The sequence below is a fragment of the Manacus candei genome, unplaced genomic scaffold (assembly GCF_025592945.1).
Source record: "Manacus candei isolate 608988 ecotype Guabito, Panama unplaced genomic scaffold, ASM2559294v1 h1tg000028l, whole genome shotgun sequence".
NCBI classification, from domain to species: Eukaryota; Metazoa; Chordata; class Aves; order Passeriformes; family Pipridae; genus Manacus; species Manacus candei.
In genome coordinates, this window is record NW_026138076.1 from 16732325 (window position 1) to 16746797 (window position 14473).

General features: G+C 38.4%; 1 protein-coding gene across 10 annotated transcripts in view; it reads right to left on the reverse strand.

The window, feature by feature from the left end:
* TENM3 (teneurin transmembrane protein 3) overlaps window positions 1-14473 on the reverse strand; it is a 418913-nt gene that overhangs the window by 239274 nt on the left and 165166 nt on the right. The window contains exon 1 of one of the 10 annotated variants that reach the window (XM_051790408.1): window positions 1224-1285. The exons of the other annotated variants lie outside the window; for them this stretch is intronic. The gene's annotated coding sequence lies outside the window, so the exon portion shown is untranslated. Of the gene's footprint in view, window positions 1-1223; window positions 1286-14473 lie in introns of those variants that run through there. 10 annotated transcript variants of the gene reach the window in all.

Consider the following 14473-nt stretch of genomic DNA (forward strand, 5'->3'; position numbering starts at 1 on the left):
ACAACTCCAGACGTGAATCTGCTTTCAATTACTGAAAGTATTTCCACTTCAGTGAAAAAGGATCAAATCTTCAACTACAGCATCTTTAGGCAATGAATTTGATTATATTAAGCTTTAAGAATATAGAATGACTTTGTGACCCAGCTGTATATTCTATGCATATTGTTTATTGGGTATACAAAAAAGAAGGAGCTGGCACTTTAAATGAGAAGCAGACACAAATGTGTCTGCTCACAGCAGCGCTGTACTTCCACACCAGAGGTCTGCTTTAGGGTTGTTTTTTTTTCGGATGCCCACGTAAATGTCAAAGATTACACTAAGCTTTAAATGAAGGATTTTACAATCCTTTCGAAATTATTCTGGCCTGATTTCTTCCGTACTTTTATTTGCATAATTTGCACTGTATTTGTAAAGTTACATTTTTCTTTCTAGACTTTTGAACGAGCACAATCTCTTCCACATCCCCCCCAGTGCTGCAGCTACCGCAGCCTCTAGGAAGCACAAAAATCAGAAGCACTTTATACTTTTCCCATCACACGAGCGTAACAGAGTCGGGCGAGGGAGCTCGAAGGCTTCACTGCGCAGCGAGATGCGATACCTCAAACGCAAATTATGCAAAAACTTCTCATTTCTTACATCTCCGATCCCGCAAATCTCTCCTACCGCATCCCAGCCAGACACCGGGTCGGGCTCTTTCAGCAGCACGGCACGAAGCAGGACAAAAGCGGTTACCTCTCGGCTTAGCCCCACCACCCGCGCCCGGCGGCCGGTCCCGCTGCCCGCCGGCTCCTCCAGCGCTACCCGAGCCGCGAAATGAGCCGGCACCGCCCCCGGCCCCGGCCCGGCACCGCCCCCGCCCCGCCCCGCGCCCCACCCCGGGCCGCCCGAACGCGCCCGGCCCCGGCTGCGGCCGAGAGCTGCTCGCCGCCGGCTCGGCCCCGCCATAGGCTGCGGCAGCCGCCGTGTGCCCCCCGGCGGGGAGCGGGGCCGGCCTGGCACCGCGTAACCCTTTCGGGGCCGCGGCGGGCGGTGCAGCCGGAGGCCGGGAGCTCCGGGGAGAGGCAGCGGGATCCTTCGCGGCGAGCGCGGAGCCGCCGCTGCAGCACTGTCGGCACGGGCAGCGCGGGGCCGCGGCCGCGATTCACCGCAAAACGCGGGGATTTTCCGTGACACAAAATAAACTCGCTGCCGCGCGAGGTAGTTGTTATATTATTGTAAACTACCTGCCTGCTCCAAGCCGTCCCCGCAGCCCGCAAGGCGTTCGCGGGCAGGAGCTCAGGGCGGTGTGAGCAGACGGGTTCGGTCGGGCACGGCCGGAGCTCGAGGAGGAGCGCAGGGACCGGGCCGGGACCAGAGCGCAGCTGTGAGCGCGCAGATGTGACACCGGCGCCTCATCACGCACCACCTGTGCTTTAATTGAAACACAAACACCTCCCCCTCCATTTACCACCTTATGAGACAGTTTTTCTTCATGTCTATAGAGGCATGAATATAATAGACCCTGCTTACTTCAAAACACTACTTGACAATTTATAATCAAGTCTGCTGCTAATGAAGCCTTTGGAGCTGCAGCTCGATCTGACTGGACACAGTATGCATCATGGCTGTCAGATAAAGCTATCAAATATTAGGTACAAAATGAAGCATTCACATTACCATTAATTTCTGAAATACTGTAGAGAGAGCAGGAACAACAAGATGCCTACAAAATATGCAGATATAAATATTAAAACCAGAAAAATTTTTTTTTCAGCTGGTAATCAAACTGAAGTTACTGCCTCTGTCTTTATTTTAAAAAACAGATTTTTAATCCTTTAAAATGTCTGCGTGAGTCATTATTTCCAATGATTATCTCATTCTTAACACTACTACACAAAGAACCTTCTGAGTTGGCTTAGAAAATACAGTGATATGTAGGAATTCCTACAAAACCTATTATGGTTTTCTTTTTACCTTGGACCTTTGCTAAAAACAACTAACTTAACTCTCCTCACCCAATTAAAAGATCTGTTGCTGACACAGGTCAAGTTATCCCAGCAGCTGCCCAGAAGTCATATTTTGCCAAAAATCAGATCAAGATATTGTTAATGTTTCTACAATACTTCCAGGGAAGATGGTATCTTTCCAGAATATGTTTTCAACACTGTTATGTAGAAAGCTGCAATAAAAGCACATATTTCAGATGTATTATTCATAAGAAATTTAATAACATTCAAAAAGCTCACACAATTAGTGCTCATTTGCAACTTCCTGGAGAAACAAAGACTACACAGATTGAAACAGTAGAATTCTGTGAAACGAGGGGGAGAATAATGGTCTAAGTAGCCATGTCTTGATGAGGGCAGTCCTGGCTGGCATGGGGGGAAAATACTGAAAAAATCCGAAAGTAATAGCACTAATAGTACATCTTGACCTGAAGGTCTTCAAATCAGATATGCAACAGACTACATGTGCTTTGGCTTAGCACAGGAGAGAAACTGTAATGTAGTTATTATTGACTTAAACTTTACTCAGGCTTTTGGGGCAGTTTGATAAAAATGGGAAGCTTTTTGCAGTTCAAATTCTGGACAGACTCCTATCTGTGATAACTGCAAGACCAGCCAAGAAAGACCTATGAGATGAAATCATGAACTAATGTAGTCATTTTAAGGAAGTTTCTAGCAATTCCACAGCAACATTCATATTCTCAGCATCTCTTCCAAGAGCTCTAGTCGTAATAAATGGGGTATTAGATCAGACAAATACTATTTTCCAAATTGCTGGAGTACCTATGGATAAGCGCTTTCTGCCATTGAAAAATTTACTAAGTAATTAATTCAGTCATATATCCTTACAGATCTTGAAAGAAGGAGGAATGAGAACTGGATGCTTGGAGTCAGCTCATGCAGAGCTCCAGAGCTCATTTGAATTACTGCCCTCTGAGAGCACCTGTAATTGCACCCCCTCTACAGAATACTGCTGTGGACCTGTGCAGAGAGCAGGATATTGGGTCCTCCAAGAGCCACATGCTATGGAAGGAAAGACACTGAGGACTGCAGCCTATCAAAAAAATAAGACGTGGATGTCACTGCAGTGGATCCACTTCTCTCCATTTTCAGCCAGCTGCAATGGAATTTTCCTTTGCTATGAGATTTCCTGTGCTGAGATTCCACTGTCCCACTAATGCCAGCACAAATGATTTATGAAATCTATTAGGTGCAACACTAAAGAAATCTGGAACATAAATGTTTGCTTAGGAAAATATTTATATGGAGTAGACAAATAGGGGTGAAGCAAACTCTACCATGGATATGCCAACACTTTATGCCAACATAGCTCACGCCCAAAGAGTAAGAAAGATCAAACAAAACCTTGGGGGTAGGTGTGTGTGTGGGAAGAATAGCATGTGTTTCATTCATAGGAAAAGAGACAAGCACTTCTAAAAAAATTATTTGGTCAGAAGGATTATTATAGTAAATTATGCAGAGTATTAACCATTGAATTTGAACCCATTTTTAGTCTTTATTAATAACTCATTATAGTCCTTTTTCTTAATGTGGAATAAATTAGAGCTGTGTTAATCCATGCGGCTATCTGCAGGTACATTTATCACTACTGTAGCCACTTTTACTCTCTTTAGTGGGAACTGCATTTCATGGGCAACAGACACTCATCCCCTGCTGAACTCAAGCCATGGTGGCCTTTTCAGGTCAACAGAAGGGTCACCTGAAAACTTACCTTTTTTTTAAATAACTGAAAGGTACCACACAGCTGGCCTTGACATATGTGAAAGAATTTCTCTTCCTCTCTCACACTGTCTCTGTCATATTGCCACAATACAGAGAAGTGAAAACAAGTGAGCTAGGGGCCTTGCTGGTATAAGAGGGTGAGAAACTGCTAACGGGATGTTCTTTGTGGGAACTCAAAGCTTTTGGAACTGATTTCTCTTCCCTGATCCAGAAGAGCTCAAATTTTATGGCCTTCATAGCATGTTGCATAGTTCATATTTTTCCAGAGTGTATGAAAACAGGGAGAACTGTGAATGTGGTTAGTTTCTGGAGGGAGGGCTTTGTTTCAGCTTTCTAACTGGCTGGTTTGCATTTGGCTGAGGAGGGAGGCCTATTACAGCTTAGTCACAATGATTAATTTTTATATTCACATTTGAATTTGTGTCAGGTATCCAGGATTTTAAAGGTGGTAACAAGCAGCCATACTGACTCTCTGATAAAGATAAGTATTATCACAGAAAACTGACACATTAGTAATTCCATCACTTAAAGCTGACACCTGGAAAGGACTTAAGAGGTTACACTGGAGGTGACTCTGGGTAGTCATTAGACTAGAGTGGCCCAGGCACTGAAGCTGTACTCCTTGCAGCACATAACAACTCAGTCCTTACTGTAACGTTCCATAAGTGCCATCATACCAAAGAAAACTTTATTGTACCCATTTTTCACTGCCAAATGGAGGCACAAAGCTGACTTGTCAGTACCACATAAGTAGTACCATGGGAGAGGGAAAACATGATGCCTCCGATAATCTGAGGCCTATCCTAATCGCTGAGCCTTTCTTCTCCTCATCAAGATTATCATTTCAGCTATTTATCAATATTCATGATGACCAGTGACTTTTATTAAAAGGGAACAAACACCTTTTTAGCCAAATACTAATTCACCTATTTGAATAGTAGTAGCCTAAGTGCCCTGTTAAGACATCCTATCATAAATAATTAGTGTTACAGCTACTTCTACTGAGATGCTAGGTGTACTTTAAAGGGATACTGTTGTGTGTATTACAAAGAAATAAAAATGGAGTATCTACCTAGAAACTGAAATTGCACAGCATCAGTATATCACTTTGGAACATGTTTTTCTTACAACTCTATAAAAATCAGGGTTTACAAAATGTAAACATTTTTATTAGATAAGATATCAATTATAACAATATCAATTTTACAAAATAGACTTGATCAAACAAAATAGTGATAATACAGCTTTCCAGTTCCTGCTTGAAATGTGTTTAAAAAAAAGGTAAATTCATGTCTAGAAATGAAGGTGTTAAGAATACTATCTGATATCAATAGGATTAGCAGGATAATGTGTTCCCATGAGAAAGCACGTGCCCAAATATATTTAATATAGAACATCTTGTAGTTCTTAAGCATTTAAATAGTATGCTACATTGACTATTTTTTTCTCACAAGTGAAGATTAAGATGAACCATTTTTCATGCAGTAATGATGCTGATTTAAACAAGAACAGACTAAGACCTTGATGAGCTCACAGATTTAGTGTTCAAATCTGAAAACAATAAACTTTTTTCTTTTCATTTACATTGATAAAGTCTAACTCTATTTTTTATAACCCCTTCCAAGACTGTATCAAGAATTTTGCAGTTTCAGATCAGCATTTTTCTAAAAATACAAGTGGAAATTGTAAGCAAGTAAATGTAACTGGGGTAGGAAAAGAGTTATAGCAAAAACTTAGTCCTTTCAATAAAGGATTAAATTATGACATGTTTCTGGAATGCAAGTGGGTAATATGTGTTGGTTTTTTTTTCCTAAGAAGCCATACAAAACTATTCAGTGTACATTTGCTCTGTGATTTTTGAGTGCTACAGATTCATATAATGAATAATTTCCCAGCAATGCAGTATAGGGCAAAGTAAAAAATGCAAAATATTTTTGTATTTCAATACCTAGATTTTTGCTGTTTAACAGTAGAATGTCCTGATTAGAATCATCCTACTTATATAATTGGTCACATATAAGGGTATGGGAAAACATAAACTTACAGTTAATATACAAATTGAATATCTTGAGCTCCAAATTCTGAATTACTGAAGACATAAATATTAATCATGATGCTTTTCATAGTATTTATATAGTTTTTAGTTACTTTTTCACTGATACATTCCTGTGTTTAAATATCTACAGTACCAGTCAGCCGGCAGAGAAAAAGGGCACAGATGCTTTGAATGATTAACACAGTTCTTGGAAACACAAAGAATACATGCTTTCCTTATCTTATAGTACAGCCAAGTGAGGAGGAAGAGGACATTTTCATAAAGGGTCTAGGGGATTAGATGATGTATCAATAAGCCCTTTGAAAGAAATATCCCGCCTCCAAAATAAATAAAAAAAAGGATTAATGCTATTTGTTTCAGAAGAACTGCTATATGAATAACAGTAGTGAAATGGAGCAAAAAAATAATGCTCTGGTGTTTTCAGGTCATTTTACCTAATTTTTGAGGAAAAGCAATAATATTTTAGGAAAAACTTTAAACACTTCACTAAAGAAAGAAAAGTCCAACTATAATCTGAACCTTACATCTTTCTTTAAACTGAACTCTCTATGAATTTGAAACTTGTTTGTATTTGTGGTACTCATTTCAATGCCTCATCAGGACACTAAAAGGAAAACTGTTAAAGATCCTAAAACATGCACAATTGTGGCACCTTCCTCCCTTCATTTTTGTATTGTTTTCCTATTGTTTTGCAGTAGCCTCTATCAGCAGCTGCTACTCACTGCCTTTCATCAGTAAAAGAAGGCAAAGAAGCAGTTGCTTGCACAGCTAATGCTCCGAACTGGAGACTGAGTGTCTAATCTTCATAATAAGCAGCTTCCAACTGACTAAGTTTTGATTTACATTTAATACTTGGGTCCACAGCTCTAAATCCCTCTGGATTACTGGATTATTTTTTTAATTAAAGATTTACACTTTTGTCAGGAAGCAAAAGAGAAAGATATTTACTGCAAATGAAAATGACATAAAAAAAGTAACTGGAAGGAAAAAGAGTCAATTTGGTATGTAAACTCATGAGACACAGGACATCTCTTAACAAACAAGGTATGTGTAGGCTGTTTGAAACAATCCATTTAGAGTAAAATAGTTTTGTATAGAGGTCTGCCAAAAAGAATTGGCTTTTGTGAACAAACCAGCCTATTGTGAATCTCTTAGAATTGGTAAAGACCACCAGCAGGGAAATCCTATCAGTATAAGAGATTAAGCTCTAAAAAACCATTCTATTCCTAATGATGAAGCTAGAATTTCATGCCTCTAGAAAAGTTTAACTGTATTTTGATTATCTGGGAAAAAAAAGAAAAAAAAAAGAAAAAAGGTTCAAGGTACTTCTCTAAAATTACATCTTTAAAAAGGTGTTTTAAAATCAGCAGCACGCACACAAACACAAAAATCAATAACCATGTAATTCCCACAAAAAATATTTCACATATTTCTTGGAATAAGTATTATACAGATCATGACACAATCTATGTGGCTTGGACTGTGGGTTCAGCTGCTGCCATCCATCTTCTATTTTGGCTTTTTGTTGTAAGAAAGATGACTGAAAACTTGCTGTGTCATTTAGGTCAGAAATTTCTTCTTTTGCTCAGTAGAAAGAAATCATTTCTTTTCTCCTAATTACAGCTTCTCCTCCCTCCCTTTACATCATAGCTCCTTGGGGAAAAATACCAACCACCAGAGCAAATTTTCTTTTTACACAGTTGCTGCTTTGGCAAGATCAGAAAAAAGTGTCATCCTTTGGGTAAGTCTGTCAAATAGATTTTTTATATACAGTTCGAGAATGTTCATCTGAAAGTACTATATCTGCACTTCTGTATGCTTATATGACAATTATTGCCTTGGAAAGGTGGCATAAAAATTATTTCACACTCCTCTGACACCTGGTGTGAGCCTTATCCCTGCAAGTGGTCTATCTACAAAATGGTTATACAAATCATACACGTAAAATAAAATAAATACTTTCCAAAATATTAATTTGGGTTTATTTTTTAAAAAAAATGTATCTTCTAAAAAAGAAACATTTCAGGCTGCTGTTAAGTAGACATCTTATTACCTTTTCTTAGAGAAAAAAACAGAGGTTTTCATAAATAATTAGAATAGGATTTATGTATACTTTATGTACATTTAGAACTGCCTACATGAACAAACCTTCCCATGGTACACATTCAGGCAGATGATGAATGCCTGGTGATAGGTGGGTTGTTAAGCTCAAGACTAAGTGCTGTAGTGCATCTAGAATTGCATTTATGGCACACCTTGAAGTGATCTGTTGGATATTCATTCTCCTACAGAGCAGGTGATCATTTTCCACATTCAACCCAACACATTTAGTATTTGCCAACATGACAAACTGCTAGTGAAATAATTTTATTCTATACCAGCAGACATTGCATATTCAGAAACAGGGTGTAGACACTATCAAGAATTTTAAGCTACCATTTACTTAAGAGGGGAGAAAGGATAAGAAAATATTTCTTCCTTTATATTTTGTGCTCACACACAGAGCATGAGGCTGTACCACAGGTACACTTGGGCTCGCCTTACTTCAAGCAAGACTAACCACTGCACAGATTTCCAAAACACAGTATATTACATAGAAATTATCACATGCAATAGTCTCAAAAGTTTTTCTTCCCACTAGCACTTCCTCGTACTCTATTTATTTGCTTGGCATGCCACTGCATAGATGTCAGACTGCCATGGATCCATGTGTGTTAAACAGCTTCAGAAATCCTACTTTGGCTCTGTCATTCAGCTGCTATTTTCACAGCAGCCAACTTTATCACTATCATTTCCTAATTCCATCATCTAAATGATTTCACTTAACTGCATTTCACTAAAGACCTTCCCACAAGCACTGCCAGATTTGCAGGCTTTGGTGTTATCTGCCAAGAGAGGGAACTCAAAGTCCAGCTGAATTCTCTCATACGAGAGTCCTTAAAATGTGAACAAGTAGTAGAATATTCAGCCTGAAAGATATTTCTCAAGAAAAATAAATCAATTAAATGTAATATATATAGAGAGAGGGCATACAAAAGCTAATGGCATGACACAGGTTTTTAGACTACAGATGAACCAGCACTCATCACACACAGCCCCACATTTTTCCCACTCACCACATGCTGACACTTAAAGAGCAAAACACTCAAAGTGTAAGCCTAAATGAAAACCTACATGGAAGAGGGGAGCCACATTTAGGATTAAAAATGCCAATGTGACTGAATCAGCTCTGAGGCCAAAAATCTGAGATGGTCAGAACCAAGCCTGCTGGAGAAGGATTCAAAGATAAGAAGAGCATTCAGTAAATAGGCAGCTTTTATTGCAAATATCCTGAAGATAATCAAATTTACAGAAGCTGTCCTTAATACTGGTAAATTGGCAGCTATAGCATAACCAGTGTCTCAGAGTTCTCTTTTCTTTCTACAGAAGTGTTTCCTAAAGTATTTCCCCACATACACACAACCTGCCTTTGCTTCTCCCTGCTATCTATTATACTACAAGAAGCATCGTCAACCCTTTCTCAAGAATCTGGATGTTCCCTTACTTTGGGATTCCTGTTCCCTCTTTCCAATTTGCTGGGGATGCTAGTGCTTCATGAGAGTTGAAATAGTGATCTTACTACTTTTGCTCAGTATTTGGCTGAAGTGGTGTCAAAAGAGTAGAAAAGTATGGAAAACAGTTTCTTCTTAAAATTGCATGGTAAATGTATGTAAAAACCCCCTAATTTTATTACAAGATCTCTATTCCACATTTAATGTTTCAGTTTGCTTTTAGTAGTTGTATTGTTCTCACATCTCTGTGTCTACCACCCAGAGACCCAAATGCTTTTTCTACAATGGAGGTGATATATACATACATAACTCAGTCATTTATCTAGGTAAAGGCAGTGACTCTTGAATAATGAACTTCAAGAATTGCTGCCATCAGTTCATCCCTTCCTCTCCCCTTTTCTCCTCCCTACCTTGAATTGTCCTTTCTCATTTTGTCCACATACCTTTGTGATAACTTTATGGGGGTGACACAGGAAGTCTCCCGTAGAGCTCTGTGCTGAAGAGCAGAGACTCATCCTGGAAGTCATTTTGAGACAAGCCCTCAAATGTGGTGTACCAGAATCCTGGTGTTTGAAATCCTTTTTTCTATTCATATGGTCTCCCATTAATTCTTCTGAAATTTCCCAGGAGCCAGTGCTTCCTGCAGCTGGACCACAGACACTGGAAAAAGTACTCCAAGGGCTATGCAAGGGCACAGTGGCACTTGCTGTGATTGTAGGGCAAACATGCAGTGGACTTATTCCACAGTGAATTCAACTAGTTGTGGGTTTCAGTTCTCTGTATAACGAAAAGGGATTTGTCGCTATCCACACAGGATAGCTAGATGGAGAGTGCTTAGGCATGTAACAACATGATTTCAATACCTCATCTGAAACTACTATGCTCTAAAGCCTGGTACAAGAATTTATCAACTGAAGTCCATCAGTATTCTTTGCCTTTTTTGATAGCACTCATACTAACATCCAGCACAAGGGTCACATTGCTGTTTAAAACGCTCTTGCCCTAAAGTAAACAAACCAGACACTGATAGATTTGCTGAACTACCCTGAGGCAGAAGCAGTTTCATGGATGGAAAAAAGAAAAGATGGGCAAAGGAAAAGCTGCTTGACAGAATTTTCTCCAGGTTTTCTAAATCTTAACATCTATATTTCATTCTGGAAAATCCTCCAATTAATAAAGATATTTCTACTGTTATAATTTTTCCCCCTGAAGTGTTGAGAAATTGATAAAGTTGGGCCTTCTCTTTTCCTGCAAATTTTTGCATGCTGGTTAAACAAGTTAAAAACATGTCCCACAACAAGCTGGTGGTACAAGAAGGTGGTAGTAGCAGAGTATTTTAAAAGCTAACAAAAACATCGAAGAGAAAATCTATCATACCAAACAGCGTCTGAAAATCTGAAGCTCTGAGTGATGAATGTGTATCTCCCCCTAATGGAGGCATATTTGAATTTATCTTGAAAGAAAATGTTGATAACTTAAAATCCTAACACCCAAAATAACACTGTTACATCATGTTCACCTTTCTGGCTTTCTAAGGAATCTGTTAAGGTATGTATCTATGACTTAAAATAAACATTAAACTATTATTAGCATAATTTTGTTTTCTTAGTGAGTTTTATTACATAAAGCGAAGTCTTAAATATATGTGCCTTTCAGCATAGTTCTACAGTACACAGTCAGTAGCCATTAAAATTCCCTTAAATTATCTTCTGTCAGTCATTTCAACTTCTGTTTTAGCTAAATGTTTTCCTGTTTCTTAAAAAGTCAGCAAATTGCTATAAAAATGACAGTGACAGGCCACAGTGGTTTGGGTTGTGTGGTATAAAGAAACACTTCATATATGCACAGCTGCTGGTAATGAATGCAGCATGTTTGAGGCCTAATCTTGGACAATTTCCTACATTTCTGACTGCAGTTTCTTTGGCAAGATTTTGAGGACAATATTATCTATATGTCCCAGCATTTCAGCCAAAACTTTTCAATACAAGAGTTTGGCACTGTGCACTGGCTTTCAAAAATCTGTCCTCTCACAGTTAACAACTTTTTAGGAGTCTTAGCCCTTTTTATTTTTCTTTTTTAAAGAAGCATCATGTTCTACATAATAACCCTGTAGGATATAGCAGACAGATTACATTTCTATATAATAAAATCCCTACTTGTGAAAGATGCCAGATTGACAGCATCAGACACTAAAATTACATTTGTCCACAGCCCAGCTGCAGTGCAGCAATGCGGTTGTTTTCAGAGCTCTCAAATTTAAGCTACTGCAATGTCGAGGGTAAGTGAATAGCTCTGGACTTTGTGCTGCCAAGACTTCTGATAAGCCTGGATGTGGGTATAATTGGTCTGGTGATACTGTAACTAAGTGGTATAAGTAGGACCTCGATTAAACTCTGGAATCTATACAGGTCATACTCCCTGAAGGAGGCATTTAACCTATCTCATCATAGTAGTGAAAGACTCTACATCTTCACTACCAAAACCAGATTTTAACCTAAACACATGGGTACACAGGTTTTCTCCTAATATAGAGAAAATGCGAAAAAAAAGCAGCAGTCTGGGTTGAAGGTATGGGTGTAATCCCAAATGACTTTTCCTAGGTTTTGAATGTGTATTGGAAAGGAAGTTTAGGAAATTTGATGCTGAAGAGTTGTTCTTTTTAAGTTTTTCAGTTTAAATAGGACTGTTTTTCTTTGCAGGAATATGCTCTTAGCACAGTATGCTCTTAAATAGAACTTCTCCAGCTGTCAAATTTTAGTCTGTAACGTCAACAGAATGAGATTCAAAACTATGGATAAACATTTGTTAAAATAATCACATTTTAAGGCAAAGACATACACGTTCTTGTATACCAAAAAGGACAAAAATAAGCTCATAAGCAAGAAGAAGATCGAAAGAATATGTCAACCTACACCATTAGTCATGATACAGAAATATTTCCAATTTCATATAAGAACACGAAAGTTAAAAATTAAGAACTCAGAAACAAAGATCTGTATTACAAACCAAGAAATATGGAGAAGATATAGGAGGGATCTAGCATTATAACTGAAGTAGGACATAGTAGAAATCACAAAGTAAAGCCCAGCACAATAACAAGAAAGAAATAAGAGCCACAATTAAGAAAGCACTTGAGAGAGTAAAAACTTTCCCAAACATTTTTCTGCCCAGGATTTCTGCTGATTTTATTTTTAAAGGGAAGCTAAAACTAAACACTTAATATTAATATTACTCTGGTTAACTAATTAATTAATTGATGCTTAATCTTAACCATCTTATTTAAAAAGTATCTATTAATAATATTGTGACATCAACAAAACCCCAACAAAACCAGCCCCACAACAAAACTATAACAGACTCTATGAGCTAATGCATTTAATCAAGGATCAGTCTAACTATGGTTGTGAGTGTTGAAACATGGATTTTCACATCTGTCTCATCTGGACAATCAAACTGCAAGGGCCAGCCATGATAGAGATTTCCTTTCCTCCCCTAATGCAAAGTATTACTGAGAACTGGTTTATATGCTTGACAGAGAGTAAATTACATAGATATAGGAGATCCTCTGAAGATTTGTGATTCTTGTGAAAGAGGTTAACATGAGTCAGGGAACATCAGAGTTTAGGATATATAAGGTAATCCAAATGCCGTCAGTCATTGTCTTAAGACAATAACACAATTTTGGTTGTTGGATTTTCTTGAAAAACATTTTTTCTATTACTTTTGGGATTTCAGTTCAACTCCAGTACACAAACCTATTGATGTTGTGTTTGTGCTTCAAAATATGTTCACTTATGCAGTTGATTATTTAAAACCAACACTCACTATTCAGCAGTACTTGGTACAATAGCAGTTTTGCCCAGTGGGAAATATAAAAGAGCAAATGAATAGTTTTTCCCTTTATTTTGTTTTAAAAAAGAAGGAACATTTATGACTCCCATCCCTCTAAAGCCTTCAACCCACACCATACAAAGAACAAAAGGAAAAGTATGGAGATATATAACTGAAATGCTTTAACGCTGCTAAACATTGCAACAAAACATAGATGTCTTTAGATGAAAAAAACCACAATGTCTAGGACATATACAAAGACTACATAAACACAGGTTTAAACCATGTATAGGACAACACACAGATTGTAGGACTAAACTGACAGCTTTCACAAATTTATACGCATTGCCCTCTTCAAATATTTTTAAGGTGAGATTGTAAATATCAACAATTTGGTCCCTCCAGTTCAACCTAGAGAAAATCTGGTGAAGAGCCACCGGGATGATTTAGACATTGGAGAACTTGCAACATAAAGAGAAGTTCCAAGAAGGGATTCGGGCAATCTCGGGAAGAGAAGGCTCATAGGGATTAATGACAGTCTTCTAGTCTCCCAGTACCTAAACAGAGGTTAGAAGGAGGATGGAGGTACTCTCCTTCACAGAGGTGCACAGCGACAGAACATGAGTCAGTGGGTCCAAGCTGCTTCAGGGGATATTCTGTCTGGATTTAAACAAACAAACAAACCAACCTTCCACTATAAGAGCAATTAAAAATTGGAATAAGTTGCACAAGTATGAGGTGGAATCTCCCACCTCATAGAGATTATTTCAAATAGTCTCTGCTTGAGACATAGTCCTTCATCATCTAAGTCTAAGGCCTGGCTTTCATCAGAGGGTTGGACTGGATCAGTTCCACAGATCCCTTTCAACCCTGGCTTTATGCAATCCCACAGTCTCAGTTTAATGTGTTTTGTAACTACAGAAAGAAGGGCCTCCTAGCTGAATCATTGTTTCTCATCCTCAAATTAACATTTGTTCTTAAAGTATCTTGCCAAACAAAATACCATCCCACACATGCAAGAGAAAAAAAAAAGATAAGAGTTCAGTCACACTGCTATCGACATGCTTTATTTGTTTACCGACATACTTTCCTACATACTTTTCTTTTCATGTGGTGCTCAAGTGATACTAGAAATGAACATTGACTTAGAAGGTTTGTTTTTTTCAGAAGATTTGGTGCATTAGCAATCTTACTGTATTGGTGGCTAGAGCTGCAAAATAAAGCAAAATAAATCTAGTTGTGAACCAGTAGCCTACATGCAGATAAACTTACAGGACATTCTAGATTCACCTACACCTCTTTCCTTG